Below are 18,157 nucleotides of genomic sequence, written 5' to 3'. Positions count from 1 at the left end.
TCCAAAACAGGAGTCCCAGCACTGTGCTAGATTTCCACAGCACAGCACAGCTCTCCCCTCTCACTGTTTACATGGCAGCAGGGACAGGAGACACCAGAGAGAGGGGACCTGATGTGTGATGGCACAGCAGGGAGATGGATGGATGGAGACAGCAGCAGTGTCTGTGATCCGAGTCCGGGCAGGCCGGCCGGCCGGCCGCAGTGCACCTCGGCGGGGCAGCGGCGCAGGAAAGACTGGGGATCCTGGAGTCTTCACTAGGCCGCACTAGGCCGCGGCCACGACGGGCAGTTTTAGCGGCCTGGCAGGCCACCGGACCGTACCAGGCCTGTGGATGGGCAGGCCAGGAACGGAGGAACGGCTCAGTCAAGCAAGGAGAGGAAGATTCGGCCAGCAGTGACGTCATTCGGGCCCTGTTCGTAAGTAGGAGTTGTTCGCAACTCGGATGTTCGTAAGTCGGGGACCCCCTGTAGTAATGAATGTAAACGAATCCTCCAAAATAACAAAATTGGAATTTGATTTTCCATTCGAATTTGGAAATAAATATGAAATGTAAACATATTGCAATTCTTAGATGTGAAAAATTCAGCAGCTGCATTTGAATCAGAAATTTTTTTTTTAATTCGAAGGCCAATTCGAATTTTCCAAATTGGGTCAAATTGAATTCAATTCAGTTGAAATCGGAAAATTGAAAACGAATTTGAAAAAACAAACTAAACAAAACAAATTCTGAAAATTAATTTGACGAATTTAGATTAATTAAATTAGTTAATTAACAAATCGAAATGAAACCCATTTTTTTCGTTCTGCACATGTCTACCAAGGAGTCCTAGTCTTTAAATATTCTAATATTTTTAGAGACCTTGGGCCAATTGTGGGGTATGTTGAGGTGTTAAGTTCAGTGTTTTTGATTAATTAGATAGAACTTGTCATGTTGACTAAATTTTAGCAATTTACATTGTTGTGAGATGCATTAAATGTCAAAGGTTCTTTACTGAAACCCATAAACAATCATCAGAAACACCTATTACCCACCAGCCGTGATCGTATAGTGGTTAGTACTCTGCGTTGTGGCCGCAGCAACCCCGGTTCGAATCCGGGTCACGGCAGCTTTTATCCGCCTTCTTCCATTACTTTTGTATATGGCTAGCATAGGGAGAAGCCTAGAGCTGGTCATACAACTCATACAATGGGAATTGTTCCATTTCATGTTATCCATACAGAAGCTGCTTGATTCACATAGTGCTGTGTCAACTGGAAGATATACAGTGAATTCGAAAAGTATTCACAGCACTTCACTTTTTCCACATTTTTTTTATGTTACAGCCTTATTCCTAAACAGATTAAATGTATTATTTTCCTCAAAATTCTACAAACCATACCCCATAATGAGAACATGAAAGAAGTTTGTTTGAAATCTTTACAAATTTAATAAAAATCAATGGCGGGCACTGATACGGCTGCACTGATGGGCACTGATAAGGCGGAACTGATTAGGCGGCACTGGGCACTCATGGGTGGCACAGATGGGCACTGATGGTGACTGATAGGTGGGCACTGATGGGCACTAAGGGGTGGCATTGCTGGGCATCACTTTTTTTTATCTGGACCGTAATGTTGCCAGTCAGTGCCCAATTCGGTCAAATTGAATTCAGTTCAGTTGAATTCGGAAAATTGAAAACAAATTTGAAAAAACAAACTAAAGAAAACAAATTCTGAAAATGAATTTGACGAATTTCGCTAAATTAAATTAGTCAATTAACAAATCGAAATGAAACACTTTTTTTTTTTTTTTTTTTTCCTTCTGCACGTGTCTACCAAGGAGTCCTAGTCTTCAAATATTCTAATATTTATAGAGACCTTGGGCCAATTGTGGGGTATGTTGAGGTGTTAAGTTCAGTGTTTTTGATTAATTAGATAGAACTTGTCATGTTGACTAAATTTTAGCAATTTACATTGTTGTGAGATGCATTAAATGTCAAAGGTTCTTTACTGAAACCCATAAACAATCATCAGAAACGCCCATTACCCACCAGCCGTGATCGTATAGTGGTTAGTACTCTGCGTTGTGGCCGCAGCAACCCCGGTTCGAATCCGGGTCACGGCAGCTTTTATCAGCCTTTTTCCATTACTTTTATATATGGCTAGCATAAGGAGAAGCCTAGAGCTGGTCATACAACTCATACAATGGGAATTGTTCCATTTTATGGTATTCACATAGTGCTGTGTCAACTGGAAGATATACAGTGAATTTGAAAAGTATTCGCAACACCTCCCTTTTTCCACATTTTGTTATGTCACAGCCTTATTCCTAAACAGATTAAATGTATTATTTTCCTGAAAATTCTACAAACCATACCCCATAATGACGACATGAAAGAAGTTTGTTTGAAATCTTTACAAATTTAATAAAAATCAATGGCGGGCACTGATATGGCGGCACTGATAAGGCTGCACCGATGAGGCGGCACTGATGGGCACTCATAGACGGCACTGATGGGCACTCATAGGTGGCACTGATGGGCGGCACAGATGGGCACTGAGTGGTGGGCACTGAGAGGTGGCACTGATGACACTGATGGGTGGCATTGCTGGGCATTACTTTTTTTTTATCTGGACCATAATGTTGCCAGTCAGTGCCCATTTGTGGGCACTGATTGGCATCTATTGTGCATATTTTTTCATATGTGGATGGCCATGGGGTACATACCGGTCGTGTGCGAAAAGCTCCTGTCTGACTTTTTCTGTCGGACATTCCGCTCGTGTGTACACGGCATAAGGTTTTTATGTTCTTATCTTAATTAATCCAATTGGAAAGGGTTAATGTCCTGTCTAATATGCCAACTCTAGGCTTCTCTTTATGCTAGCCATATATATACATATTAGTAAAGGAAGAACGCTGAAAAAAACTGCCGTGACCCGGATTCGAACCGGGGTTGCTGCGGCCACAACGCAGAGTACTAACCACTATACGATCACGGCTGGTGGGTGGAATGACCTTCTAGCTATCTCTTGTTTGAGTAGAAGCCTTTGAAGTTTTAGTCCTATCAGAAGATAGTTTGTGAAGTCGCACTTCGAGAGTCGGAGGCTTTCACATATGTCCATTTCGCTGCAAAGGAAAAAACCTTTTTAAGCACTTATCCCTTTTATCTCTATATGGCTAATACACTTGTCATTGGGTATGCATAAGGCCTCGTGCACACAGAGCCTAAAGTGGTTCTAAAGGCAGAAGCTTTTTCAACTTGATGCATTCTATGCATTAGGATAAAACGTCTTCTGGGTGCAGCTCCACCAATCGGTGCCCATCAATGCCACCTTATCAGTGCCTCTTCATCAGTGCAGCCTCATTAGTGCCCATGAGCAGTGTTAATTTTGGCAGCAAATTTCGATTTAGTTTTAGTCTAAGAGCCCTTGCACACTGGGGCGGTTTGCAGGCGCTATTGCGCTAATAATAGCGCCTGCAAACCGCCCCGAAAGTGCCGCTGCTTTCATTCCAGTGTGCAAGCCCCGAGGGCTTGCACACTGGAGCGATGCGCTGGCAGGACGGTAAAAAAAGTCCTGCTAGCAGCATCTTCGGAGCGGTGAAGGAGCGGTGTGTATACCGCTCCTTTACCGCTCCTGCCAATTGAAATCAATGGGACGGCGCGGCTATACCGCCAGCAAAGCGCCTCTGCAGAGACGCTTTGCGGTGCTATTTAACCCTTTCTCGGCCGCTAGCGGGGGGTAAAACCGCCCCGCTAGCGGCCGCATACCGCCGACGCCGCCCCCGCCCCAGTGTGCAAGGGCTCTTAGTCTTTTGACTAAAATGGCATTTTCGTTTTAGTACCATTTTAGTCTTCTGCAATTGTTTTAGTGGTATTTAGTCGACTAAATCTCCAGTACATTTTAGTCGTCTAAAATCGAATGAGTGTAGTTAAATTGTAATGCATTATTTAAGCATTTCTCTTCAATTTCCAAGCGCATTATATGCTGCTGGAGTGAAAATCGAATATGTTATTATTTATGTTATTAAGGTTTGAACATGCACTACAGACCAGGGTTTAATTTTAACGTCAAATTTCAATTTAGTTTGAGCCCTGGTTCACATTGATGCGATTTGACATGTCAAATCGCATGCCAAGTCGGCGGCAATGGGAGCGCCCGAAACAGTGCGAAGCCGCATGTGCAGCGCCGCACCGATTCCCAAATGTAGTTTCTGTACTACTTTTGGCGATTTCAGGGTGCGATTTCCGTTGACATCTGTGCAGAAACCCGCACAGATGTCTCTGAAATTGCCCCCGAAGTCGGGACTGACACGGGACTGCCTAGGCTCAGTCATACTCCCTTGACTAAAATGCCATTTTAGTTTTTGTAGTATTTTAGTCATCTCAATTGTTTTTAGTTTTTGTAGTATTTTAGTCTACTAAAATAGTATTCATTTAGTCTACGAAAATGTTTTAGTCGACAAAATTAACACTGCCTATGAGTGCAGCCTCATCGGTGCCCATCAGTGAAGAAGTAAAATTACTTATTTGCTAAATTTTACAACAAACAAAGAAAACTTTTTTTTTTTTTCTTAAATGTCTTTTTTCATTTGTTTAGCAAAAAATGAAAACCCCAGTGGTGATTAAATACCACCAAAAGAAAGCTCTATCTGTCTTAAAAAAAAAAAATATAAAAATATTTCATTTCTGTACAGTGTAGCATAACCACGCAATAGTTATTTAAAGTGTGACAGCGCTGAAACCTGAAAATTGCCCTGGGCAGGAAGCAGGGGCGGATCCAGAGTCTATTCTCGGGAGGGGCACTGGCAGAAAAAAAGGTGTTGCTTACAGGGCCAGATTAAGAGCAACATGGGCCTGGTGCTAAGGATGTTGGTGGGCCTTTTTATGGAAATAAATAAAATGAAAATACAAACAATTTTTTGTTAAATTTAAATTAAAGAGAGAGAGGGGTGTGAGACAGTGGTTGAGAGAGGAGGGGGGGGGTGTGATAGCGAGATGGGGGGGGGGTTGAAAGAGAGGGGATGAGAGGGAGGGGGAAAGAGAGAGAAAGGGGGTGAATAAGAGAGAGAGAGAGGGGACGAGAGAGAGGGGAATAGAAAGAGGGTGAAAGAGAGAGGGTGGTAGGGGGTGAAGGGGGTGAGAGAGAGAACAGGGCGAAAGAGAGGGGATGAGAGAAAGAGGGGGTGAGGGGGGTGAAAGAGAGAGGGGGGTGAGATTGAGTGGGTGAGTCTGTGGGAGGCACAGCATAGTACATAACACGGGGGGGGGGGGGGAATAGCACAGTACATTACATGGTGGATACAGCGCATTACATGGTGGGCACTGAATGGCACAGCACATTACATGGTGGGCACAAAACATTACATGGTGGGCACTGCATGGCATAGCACATTTCATTGTGGACAATGCAACTGCACATTACATGTTAGGAACTGCACATGACATGGTGGGCACTGCTGAACAGCACAGTACATTACATAGTGGGCACAACACACTACATGCTGGGCACAACACATGGCAGGGTGGGCACAGCACATGACATGGTGGGAACTGCACATGACATGGTGGGCACTGCATGGCACAGCGCATTACATGGTGGGCACTGCACATTACATGATGGGATCACTGCATGGCACAGCACATGACATGGTGGGAACTGCACATGACATGGTGGGCACTGCATGGCACAGCACATTACATGGTGGGCACTGCACATTACATGATGGGATCACTGCATGGCACAGCACATGACATGGTGGACACTGCAAATTACATAGTGGGCATTGCAAGGCACAGCACATGACATGGTGGGCACTGCACATTACATGGCGGACACTGAATGGCACAGCCCATGACATGGTGGGCATTGCACATGACATGGTGGGCACTGGATGGCACATCACATGACATGGTGTGCACTGCACATTACATGGCGGGCACAGTGCATGACATGGCGGGCACTGCATGGCACATGACATGGTGGGCACTGCACATTACATGGTGGGCACTGAATGGCACATCACATGACATGGTGGGCACTGCACATGACATGGTGGACACTGCAAGGCACAGCACATGACATGGTGGGCACTGCATGGCACAGCACATGACATGGTGGGCACTGCATGGCACAGCACATGACATGGTGGGCACTGCACATTACATGGTAGACACTGCAAGGCACAGCACATGACATGGTGGGCACTTCACATTACATGGTGGGCACTGCAAGGCACAGCACAACATAGGGGGCACTGCACATCACATGAAGGGCAATGCAATGCACAGCACATGACATGGTCGGCACAGCACATTACATGGGGGCACTGCAATGCACATGACATTACATGGTGGGCACAGCACATTACATGGGGGCACTGCAAGGCACAGCACAACATAGTGGGCACTGCAATGCACAGCACATGACATGGTGGGCACAAGAGAGCACATTACATGGGGGGAAGCTGGCAGTCTGTCCCCTAGCACAATAATTACACAATACCTCCCTAACAAATGTACTGACCTTATCATAACAGTATGGGAGATGTCCTTCCTCCCGGGCTCCTGCTGGTTAGGAGAACATCAGCACCCCTCCCCCAGACAGCTCCCAGACACAGAGGATCTGTGTCAGTGTAACAGATGCTGTGATAGGAGTCAGGCATTGGTAGGCATGCTGTTTGCAAAGTGGCATGCAAAGTGCATACAATCCTCTCACCTGCTACAGCCAAGGAAGTTCCCTTCCCTCACTCACTCACGCCACGCTGGAGCTGTCCCTGGAGAAGATAGAGGGAGGAGGTGGGTGGAGCCAACATTCACACACTAGGCGTGGAGGAGGAAGAAGTTAAATCCTCCGCTCCACTCTGAAAGCTGGGACCTCCCTCTCCTCCTCCTTGGCGCTGACATGACATCACTGGTTGCTACACGCCAGGCGGGCAGGCGTTAGCAACCAGTGAGAGTCCAGGCCAGAATCATGGCCGTTCAACAACACCGGCGCTGCTGCTGATTCTAAACATTGAGAGAGACACTCAGCAGTCAGTAATATTTCTCGGGGGGAGCAATTGCCCCGTTGCCCCCCCCCTGGATCCGCCCCTGGCAGGAAGGGGGTAAAAGTGCCCAGGAGGCAAGTGGTTAATAAATCAAGAGTTGCATTAATTTGTGTCTTTTATTGCCCTGTATTGAAGTGGTTAAAAAAAACACCGCTGTTACATAGAGCTGGGTGATTTTCTCCAAAAAAAAATCTGCGTTTTTTTTTTTTTTTTTTTTTTTTATGGACACCGCGCCGATCCCGAGGAGCTGCGGGCAGGAGTTTTTAGGCGAGGCCGCAGCTTCGGCCTAGTCCGCGGCATCCGGCCTCGCGGACTAGGCCGAAGCCGCGGCCTCACCTAAAAACTTCTGCCTGCAGCTCCTCAGGACCGGCGTGGTGTCATCTAAAAAAAAACGATTTTCTGAAAATTTTAATCGATTTGACCTCTCAACTCGATTCAAGATTCAAATCGATTTTTTTCCCCAGCCCTACTGTTACAGGCGTTAAGTGTTTTTTATTTTTTTTTTTCCAGCCTAAATGCTAGGTATACTTATGAGAAACAAAGTAGATGGTAATATTGCATGGACGCTGATAGAAAAAAAACACTGCCGTGACCCGGATTCGAACCGGGGTTGCTGCGGCCACAACGCAGAGTACTAACCACTATACGATCACGGCTGGTGGGTGGTTTACTGCTCTTAATTGTCTTTAGGTTTGAGTGGACCCTTTGAAGTTTAACGAGCATCACAACAAAGCAAGTTTTTTTTTTTTTTCAGAGCTTTGTCAATTCTCAGAAAAATTAGCATTTTCATCTCCATAAAGCTGATCTTTTCCCTATCAAATACAGAAGTTCCTATTTTATGCTACTCTACTTGGTGTTCATAAATAATCAACTTTTTTTTAAAAAATGTAACATTTATTTTTTTTTCCCTTAAGGCCCATACACACGATAGGACTTTTTGACAACAAACATGCAAATTAGCTGTTATAAGGCAACATCCGACCGTGTGTACGCTCCATCGGACAAACTTTTCAGGTTTTCATCGGACAAATGTTGGTTGTGCAAACAGACAAACTTTCTGGCAACAAAAGTCCTATGGTGCAAAATCCTATCGTGTGTACACAAGTCCATCGGACTTTAGTCCAAAGTACAAACACGCATGCTCAGAACCAATGCAAAAGATAAGACAACAATACAGAAGTTGACCAAAGGGTGGCAGTAAAGAGCTGAAAAACCACGTGATTTGGTGAAAGTTGGCTGAAAAAGTCCTGCCATGTGTATGCTTAATTAGTTTATGGCCGATGCCCTTTGTACAAAAATCCACAGGAAAGTTTGTACAAAGTCCTATCGTGTGTATGGGCCTTTACTCTGATCGCACATCACCACTGCTTTCCAGGGAGATCTTGTTTTTAAAGTTGCAAGATTTTCCTAAATCTCTTGAGATTTTGGGGAGGGATAAAATGTAGACTTTATATTGTAAAGCGCTGCGTAAACTGTTGGCACTATATAAATCCTGTATAATAATAATAATAGACGTTATGAATCGAAATTCGGTTGAAATTTTTGTTTGGAGATTCTCATGTATCCGAATCTCTGAATCGCAATGCTAATGAATTTCAACTAATCCGAAATAAATTATAACGAAACAACAAATTAATTTGGATTTGTTTCATTCGGATGACATGATACGATAGTTTGGGCTTTTGAAAAAAAATGTAATGACATAATAAATTATCCAAATTTATTCGGATCCGGAGCGGTACTCTTGGTCTCTTTTAGCGTTAACATTTTTCATTAGAATAAAAAAAATGCACTACATATGAAATGGAATCATGTTGCAATAAAAACAGTAAGGTATAAGCCCCCTTTCAAACTCACAGACCAATTAGACCATCCATTGCTCTCTATGGAGTGGAGGATGTCAGTGGACATGTGTCTGCTGACCCCCCCCCCCCCCCATGGCATCCAAACTGGTCCGCTAGAAAGACAGATTGGGCCACGTTCGCTATCTGTCCGGGGGATCGGAAGAAAACAGACAGGCCAGTCCTTTTCCATCCAGCCACCCCATAAAGAACAGCAGGCTGTGTCCATGTCTGCTTTGCATAGTTCCCTCACTGCTAGGCTGATTAGTTGACATACACTATATTGTCGAAAGTATTGGGACACCTGCCTTTACTCGCACGTGAACTTTAATGTTATCCCAGCCTTTGTCCGTAGGGTTCAGTATTGAGTTGGCCCACCCTTTATAGCTATAACAGCTTCAACTCTTCTGGGAAGGCCGTCCACAAGGTTTAGGAGTGTGTCTATGGGAATGTTTGACCATTCTTCCAGAAGAGCATTTGTGAGGTCGGGCACTGATATTGGCCGAGAAGGCCTGGCTCGCAGTCTCTGCTCTAATTCATCCCAAAGTTGCTCTATCGGGTTGAGGTCAGGACTCTGTGCAGGCCAGTCAAGTTTCTCCACCCCAAGCTCGCTCATTCTTGTCTTAATGGACCTTGCTTTGTGCACTGGTGTGCAGTCATGTTGGAGCAGGAAGGGGCCATCCCCAAACTGTTCCCACAAAGTTGGGAGCATGAAATTGTCCAAAATGTCTTGGCATGCCGACTCCTTAGGAGTTCCCTTCACTGGAACTAAGGGGCCAAGCCAAGCCTGAAAAACAACCCCCACACCATAATCCCCCATCCATCATCAAATAATTTGGACCAGTGCACAAAGCAAGGTCCATAAAGACATGGATGAGCAAGTCTGGGGTGGAGGAACTTGACCTCAACCAATAGAACACCTTTGGGATGAATTGGAGCGAAGACTGCGAGCCAGGCCTTCTCGTCCAACATCAGTGCCTGACCTCACAAATGTTCTTCTGGAAGAATGGTCAAACATTCCCATAGACACACTCCTAAGCCTTGTGAACAGCCTTCCCAGAAGGGTTGAAGCTACAGAGCTACAAACTCAGTATTGAGCCCTACGGACTAAGACTGGGAAAGTTTAATGTGCATGTAAAGGCAGGTGTCACAATACTTTTGACAATATAGTGCATCATCGGATATACAGTTTTTTTTTGTTTGTTTTTTATCGAAGCGTTTTGTCTGCCACCATTGGAAGGTATTTGTAGTCATTTGGAGCAATGATAATTTGGTCAAGTATGAGCGTGTTGAAGGATAAAAGGCAATGTCAGAATGTGGTACTAACAGCTGCCTATTTCACAAACTATCAACTTTACAGTTATTTGATAGACATGTTTAGGTACTGTTTCAAGGTCAACTATTTGCCACACACACTTGGGTTAATTTAAGCAAACTGTTTAATCTAAAATTGTATAATTGTTTTAGACTCTTTGTTATATAACCCATATTCATTAGCATAGCCAGGTCACCTCCTGAGGATCTGCTTCCCAAACCAACCATCCTGCTGATCAAGGATATGGTAGGGAGGAATGGGATAGAGGGAGGTGTTCTGTAGTCCTAACATTCTCACATTGTCACCCTAGCACAGGAAGTATGTTACTTCCAGGATCACCAGGTTAAAACAAAATCCTGAAAATTGAGAATGAATGCAGCTACCACATCTGAGGAGACCGGTAAGCTTCTTGTATATAACATTTCTATTCTTAGGTTTAGGTACACCTTTTGGGAACAGGGCTGCTAAAGCTTCTATGGACTTAACCATCGCGGCCTCTTTGAGTCGCTGGGTAGTGCCTTGACACAGGGCTCGCACGTCCTCAGCAGTCACCTAGGTCCAGTTTCTTCAGCATGTTAATGATGTCTGTGAGACAGGGCATCAGCCTCCCGATTCCCAGCCCCCCCCCCCTCCCCCCGCCGATACTTCAAGCTGAAATGGCAACCTGACAAGGCAACCAGCCATCTTTGTCCTGTGGCATCCAGCTTGGCTGAGGACAATAGATATGTTAAGGGATTGTTGTCTGTCTTCACCACAAATGTGGCCCCATACAGATAGTCCTCTAACTTATCCACGACTGTCCACTTCAGAGCCAGAAAAAATCCAGTTTGTGGACTGGATAATTCTTCTCAGGAAGGGTCAAACTGCGACTCACATAGGCTATAGGCCTAAGCCTGCTATCTTTCTCCTGGTAGAGGACCCCACCCAGCCTGTCTCAGTTGGCGTCTACATAGAGTTCATAAGGCTTGGCCAGGTCAGCATAAGCCAGCACTGGTGCTTTAGTAAGGCTTCTTTTGAGGTGCCGGAAGGCCTCCTCACATTGAGAAGTCCATTGATCTTGTATGGATTCTCCTTTCCATCGGGCTCTGTGTCTCCCGATGTTTGGTTTACCCTCTGTCTCTTGTGACAGACTGCAACAACTCGTTAAGGGGCTGAGCGATTCACCACAAATCTCCGATAACAGGAGCAAAATCCCAGAAAGGAGCTCAGTTCAGTCACTGTTCTTGGCCTAGGCCATGTAGTGACTGCTTCTAACTTCTTTGGATCCATGATTATACCTTCTGCTGAGACAACATGACCCAGGTAGGTGACCGAAGTCCTAAGGAGACAATTTCAACCCCTCTTCATGAAGTCTTTCAAAGATCTTCTTCAACATCGCCTCATGCTCTTCCAGAGTTCTTCCAAAAACGATAATATTGTTCAGATACACCAGGACCTCAATCAGATTCATGTCTCCCACAGTACCCTCCATCAGTCGCTGAAACATTGCTAAGGCTCCCAACAATCCCTGAGGCAACCTATTGATCTCATAGAGCCCAAATGGGCAGATGAAGGCAGTCTTTTCTCTGTCATCAGCGTGCATTGGTATCTGGTAATACCTGGCCTTCTAATCCAGCATACAATACGATTGAGTGGTTGGACCTGGTGCCCTGCAGAGTTCTCTCAAGTCTGACTTTATCAGCATCCAAAGGGTCGATTCCCTTCTTTAGAATGATTTGATATAGAACCTGATCCACTCTGGCAACATAATCAGACAGCCTTTCTCCCTTGTATTGGTGAGTGTGTTCCTACTTGTACGTAAGATCAGGTAGTTTCTTCACCCTACCATAAACGGCACACAGTGCTTTGATGTAATCCATTGCTACACAATCCGGCTTTCCCCTTCTTAGACTCCTTATGACATTTGCTGCGGGACTCCTGAGACTCTCACCTACTCATACTTGCACTTGTCTCTTTACCACTTCGGGCACACTCCACTCTTCCACTGATTGTGTGGCTTGCTCCATTCAGCTCTCAAACCCTTCCTCCCCTCCCGGGGTGGGAATGTGCCCTGAAAAGAACTGTAGCTTCCTGTGCCCTTGATGGGCTGAAATGGTACTGTTCCTTACTAGACTTTCGACTAACTTGCTCATGTCAAGGTAAAAAGAAGCAGATGGCATGCTGACCACTGAAATATCAGCTTCTTCTGAGGCTGGGCTTACTGACCCAAACTGGGAGCAATGTTCATCCAGATCTCTAATGGTATTACTTGTGCATCCAGCCCTTCTGCCAAACTCACAACATCTTTCTGAAACCTGGCTGGTATAGTCGCCCCCCCACTCAGGGCGTAGGTGCAGTCTATATCGGGCTCAGTTCTCATATCCACAAGGTGGGCTCCTTGCTCTAGTACAGCCTTCTTCACTAACTGATGTACCTCTCTCTCAGCCCACCCGACTCTGGGTGTTCCCACTAACTTGCACAGTTCCAATCGGCTGCCCTGCTCTCAGCCCCAGGTAGTGGCAGTAGCTGACTCCGTTCTCTCTTCAGCTCTTGGCTCGTCAGACAACTTTCCTGAGCAACCCATGAGGAGTATCCTGGATGAGACCCGAAATTAAGCGCTACCCCACCCCCCCCCCGTTAAAGCCACTCAAATATTCTGTACCCCACTGGTTGCTTTGACCTTGCAAGTCCTCTAAAACTCTACGTTCTGACATTCTTTTTGTAAGCAAAGAAACTAAGAGGCGCACACACAATTCAAAGTAAACCAGTTAGATTTGTTTACTAAAGGTTAGTGGCGAAAAAATCAACAGTAGAAAATTTGCAGCATGTGATAGACACACTATGGTTGATAAACTTGGTTGCAAAATAATTAAGAAAATAGACAATTCTAATACCTTAAAAACGTGTAACTAGCAGAATTTAAACCTAGTTGAGGTCTATGGCTGCAGGCAAGAAAGGGTAGGAAAATAACTGGGCTTCCGTCAAACTACTCCCTTTTTGGTCTTCTGACACCACAGCTCCAGTAATTGTACAAGCTCTGAATCCAAATAAGGCAAACAACTTGAGAGTCTTTGAACTTCTTCTCTTTTAGGTAGAGTTCTTGGATGCTATGGGCCTATATAGGCACCAAGAGTTCTTGTTCCTGGAGGGGGAGGGATTCTCTGTAGTCCTTTGAAGTGAGTCTTGTGTCTTCAGCTAGCTCTTTAGAATGGGCACAATGTGTCCTGGCAAGTAGGATGAACACTAGATTCTCTTAATGTAAAACAAAATGTAGCAAGGGTCCCCTTACAAGCTTGGTGAATTGAATCAAGACAGTGTGTCTGCATGCAGTATGCTTGGATGAAAAGAGGGATGGGCAAGTGCCTGCTCACCAATCCCATCGACCTTCTGTTTCAGAGGATGGCAGGAAGACTCGTCAGCAGGCCCCAGCAAAGTCTGGCTCAAAGGACAGCGCTCGACCCAGCGTCGCACTAAGCTACAGTCCAGCTGGATCTGGAGTTGAGATAATGAGGGTGGCCTCCAAGCTGCCACTGTACGATCAGATGTTGGTGGCAGAGGATGCACCCATAGCCACTCACGATGATTCTCTCTTATTGCACAGGCCATAATACGACCACAGCACAACCGAATGTCTGAGTCACTGCTTGCAGATCCAGGCTGAGGTCCCAAGAGAGCGGCAACTCCTCCCTCTTCAGTTCTTATTCTTCTCGTCCAGCCGGCTGGAACTTGTAGTCCACAATGGCCACGCCTCCATACAAGCTCCACTCACTGAACTACATATCCCAAGATCCCTTGCTCTTGTCCGAGGTCTTCGCCTGCCCTGCAGTCAGGAAACTGCAGCAGTCCATGCTGGGCACTAGAGGGGAAACAATCCCCTAGCAACACATGTGACTAAATGTCCTCCTGGTCAGTAGGCAACCCATAGTTTGTAGACGCTATAACTTTCACACAAACCAGTTCATATACAGTTATTGGGTATTTCTTTTATTACCAAAGGCATGTAGCAGAATACATTTTGGCCTAAATGTATGAAGAAATTTGATTAAAAAAAATAAAAAAATTTATTGGATATGTTTTATAACAGAAAGTAGAAAATATAAATTATTTTTTCTAAATTTTCTGTCTTCTTTTTCATTTATATAATTAAAAAATCAAGAATTATAAGGAAAACCTGCGCTGGAGCATATACTGTATATTCTAAATAAGCAGCTGCTTAAGCAATTGTGACACCAACAACAAAAGTATAATAATATAAGGAAGCAGCGCTAAGACAATAAACAGGTGTTTTAATCTTTTTTTTTTTTCATAATAGATTCAATCTTAAACCAATATTTGAGAATATTGAAACAAATAAAAAAATGTGTTTAAAGTGACACCAAACTTATTTTGTGACAAAAATAATCAGTCCATAGGAGCCCATCAGCAAGGGCATATAAAGTATTTAAAACAAAGTTCAGGAAAAATAATCAATCTGCAATCCTGTTGTTTTAAGGTTGTGTCCCCACATTCCCAATATTCAGTGCTTCCACCACTGAGTGACACCACATAAATGAGCCTGTTACCGGATCCAGTGGACCATTACAAAAATGGTCAAATGCGTTTATTAAATCCTTTTGAACAGGATAGTTCCAAACGCCAGGCACGTGTCCAGTCAGGGTCACCCCATCAGCATTATGAAAATAAAAAAACATATGTGCCCATAGTGTAATTCGTAAAAATTATTTATTTAAAAAGCATGATAAGAAGCAAAACAACTTGTAAATGGAGACACACTACACAATTAATGGGCATAAAGTTTAAAAAAATCCACATACAGCGATAAAAGCAAACAAATAAAATGCTTTCCCATAAGCAGCAAGGTGTGTGGCCGCACCGGACTCCACACGCCGGTCGGTGAGCATGTGTGATGACGTAGCGTGGCTACGATAGCCAAATGGGCGTGGCTACGTATTTTTTTGTATATGTATCACTCTGTTTATTTGTGTTTTAGTTTGTGTTTTTTAATAGGTGATTTTTAGGAAATGATTTCATCTGTTGATGGGGAAGGAATAGAACTCGTTAGCCTTCACTCTTGGGGTCCTTTCACACGGGTGCTCCGATCAGGTCCACCTGTCAGTTTTTCAGGCAGACCTGATTGGATCCTCCATTTTCCCCTAAGGAGCCATGTCCACTGACACCCGCCGCTATCCGATCCTGTCCGCCAAATCCATACGGATGGTTTGTCAACCAATGCTTTTTATGTAGCAATTCCTGTAAGTGCAATATTTTTTTTATTAAATGAGTGCTCATGCTTACCATCGCTCCTGACCAGAGGGTCATAGTCTTTTGGTAAGCGGCTTTTGGAGCTCCATTTTGAACACATGGTGGATATATATAATATATATATATATATATATATATATATATATATATATATATATATATATATAGCGTAATTTTCCTCTTTGGGAGACCCGCTCTGTTTTTCCAATTATAGTGGGACATTTTCACTCTGAAATTGGTGCACCGCTCGCATGTTTGGATGAACTGATAACGATTTGTATGTGTCACATGGACTTGTATTTGAACATTATTTGATTATATAATATGAATAATGTTGTTTTATATCATTATTATGTCCCCCCTCCCCCCCATCTGTCTTCTGGGTTTGAGCGCTCTGGCTATGTGATTGGCCAGAGCCACAATGACGTCGCTCCGGCGCAAGCATGCCGGAGCCCTTGGTCCTGGCACAAAGCTCTGAAGGTCCGGCAAGGTATGCCAGACCCTCAGAGTGAAAGCGCTGGTGACATAACTGGCTGCATGCAGGGTGACTATCTCCTGAATGGTGCATGTTTAGGAGATATACATTTTACCTACAGGTAAGCCTTATTACAGGGAGTTTACCACTGCTTTAAAGTGGAGTTCCACCCACAAGTGGAAGCTCTGCTTATCTGACACCCAGGCCCCCCCCCCCCCCTCCCCTCCGGTGCCACATTTGGCACCTCTTGGTGGGGAGCGAGTACCGGTTATTGACAGGTGCCCATCACCCACTTCCGTGAGACTGCACTGTGGCGACCTCTGCACCCCCCCCTCCTCCTCCTCCTTTCGCCGCTGGGCCAGTTAGCTTCACGCATACACAGTAGGGAACCGGCTGTGAAGCAGAAAGGCTTCACTGCTGATTTCCCTCACCATGAATGGCAGCGGCAGCACCCAAAAGCCGATTGAAAAATTGTCCGGGGTGCCAACATCACGGGCTCCCTGGACAGGTAAGTGTCCTAATATTTAAAGTCAGCAGCTACAGTGTTTGTAGCTGCTGACTTTAAATTTTTTGGTGGGGGAGCGGAACTCCTCTTTAACTTCACAGGTTTTCACAAAAAATTAGGAACGTAGCGCTGCCTATATATATGCTTTATTGGTGTCTATTATACCTAAACATTAGGGCGACTGCTTGTTCCTTCTTAACCACTTCAGCCCCGGAAGGATTTACCCCCCTTCCTGACCAGAGCACCTTTTGCGATTCGGCACTGCGTCGCTTTAACTGACAATTGCGCGGTCGTGCGACGTTGCACCCAAACAAAATTGACATCCTTTTTTTTCCCCACAAATAAAGCTTTCTTTTGGTGGTATTTGATCACCTCTGCGGTTTTTATTTTAAACAAAACAAGAGAGACAATTTTGAAAAAAACTATATTTTTTACTATTTGCTATAATAAATATCCCCAAAAAATATAAAAAAAAACTAATTTCTTTCTCAGTTTAGGTCGATATGTATTCTTCTACATATTTTTGGTAAAAAAAAAATCAAAATAAGCGTATATTGATTGGTTTAGCGTCTACAAAATAGGGGATAGATTGATGGCATTTTTATTATTATTTTTTTTTTTTATGATTATTAATGGCGGCGATCTGCGTTTTTTATCGGGACTGCGACATTATGGCGGACACATCGGACACTTTTGACACTATTTTGGGACCATTGTCATTTATACAGCGATCAGTGCTATAAAAATGCACTGATTACTGTGTAAATGACACTGGCAGGGAAGAGTTTGAACACTAGGGGGCGATCAAGGGGTTAAGCGTGTCCTAGGGAGGGATTCTAACTGTGGGGGGGGGGATTGCCTCCTTAGAACATGACAGGGAGCAGTAGATCCCTGTCATGTTGCTAGGCAGAACAGGGAAATGCCCTGTTTACACAGGCATCTGCCAGTTCTGCCTCTCCGTGACGCGATCGCGGGCCCCCGGCGGACATAGAGTCCGCGGGACCCAGGTTCACGGAGTACGCGGCGCGCCCCGCCCACAATTCCGCGATTTAAAGGGGACGTACCTGTACGCCCATTTGCCCAGCTGTGCTTTTGTGCCGATGTATATATTGTCGAGCGCTGGTCGGCATGTCGTTAAAAGAGAAGTATGGGTTTTTGTTTTTTTTCCAGTATCACACTTACCTAAGTGGATGCAGCATTGGTCCGATGCTGCATTTGTCCCCCGGTGCCTCTACACTGAGAACCGAGCGATCGAACACCGCTGATGGCTCGGTTCTAAAAGCTCCGAGAGACTGTCAGTCACCAGCTCTCTGCTCTGCCCCCTCCTCGCTCATTAAAGCGCTGGGCTGTGGAAGGGGTGTAGCGGCTCGCTGAGAGGCCGAGCCGCGGGTCGGTCCAGGGACCTGGTGGATCCAGACTCCATTATCGTGATGACATGGACCCTGGACCGACTTCTGTGACGTCAGCAGAGAGCGGACTTTAGCCCCTTCTCTGCTGAGAACAGGTCACAGGAGTGCGAAACGAACTGCACTCCTGTGATCCACTGGAGCAGCCCAGACAAACAAGCTTTGGCTCTACTTCTCCCTTTTAAATTTTGGTTTATTTTTTGTATATATTGTGTTGAGCGCAGTTTTTCTTCGTTTGCGGCAGTCGGTGAATTAATTCTTCACTCTTGCAAAGCCCCAGTCACCATTTGGTGTGTCGCATAGCGTGCCCCCCCACTACTCACTGTGGTTCCTCTCACCAGCCACTA

The 18,157-nt window shown here is 45.0% G+C and overlaps 4 non-coding genes across 4 annotated transcripts; 2 read left to right on the top strand and 2 right to left on the bottom strand.

Moving 5' to 3' along the window:
* Positions 1–1,034: 1,034 nt before the first annotated feature.
* On the top strand, positions 1,035–1,106 carry TRNAH-GUG (transfer RNA histidin (anticodon GUG)). The gene has a single exon. It is a non-coding gene; the product is annotated as a tRNA-His (tRNA).
* Positions 1,107–2,032: 926 nt separating this feature from the next.
* On the top strand, positions 2,033–2,104 carry TRNAH-GUG (transfer RNA histidin (anticodon GUG)). The gene has a single exon. It is a non-coding gene; the product is annotated as a tRNA-His (tRNA).
* Positions 2,105–2,907: 803 nt separating this feature from the next.
* TRNAH-GUG (transfer RNA histidin (anticodon GUG)) lies at positions 2,908–2,979 on the bottom strand. Its single transcript has one exon. It is a non-coding gene; the product is annotated as a tRNA-His (tRNA).
* A 4,632-nt stretch (positions 2,980–7,611) lies between these two features.
* On the bottom strand, positions 7,612–7,683 carry TRNAH-GUG (transfer RNA histidin (anticodon GUG)). Its single transcript has one exon. It is a non-coding gene; the product is annotated as a tRNA-His (tRNA).
* Positions 7,684–18,157: the final 10,474 nt, after the last annotated feature.

The sequence above is a fragment of the Aquarana catesbeiana genome, linkage group LG09, assembly GCF_042186555.1.
Source record: "Aquarana catesbeiana isolate 2022-GZ linkage group LG09, ASM4218655v1, whole genome shotgun sequence".
In the NCBI taxonomy this organism is placed as follows: Eukaryota; Metazoa; Chordata; class Amphibia; order Anura; family Ranidae; genus Aquarana; species Aquarana catesbeiana.
The sequence above is the reverse complement of the archived record's forward strand: the minus strand, read 5'-3'. Positions and strand labels throughout refer to the sequence as shown.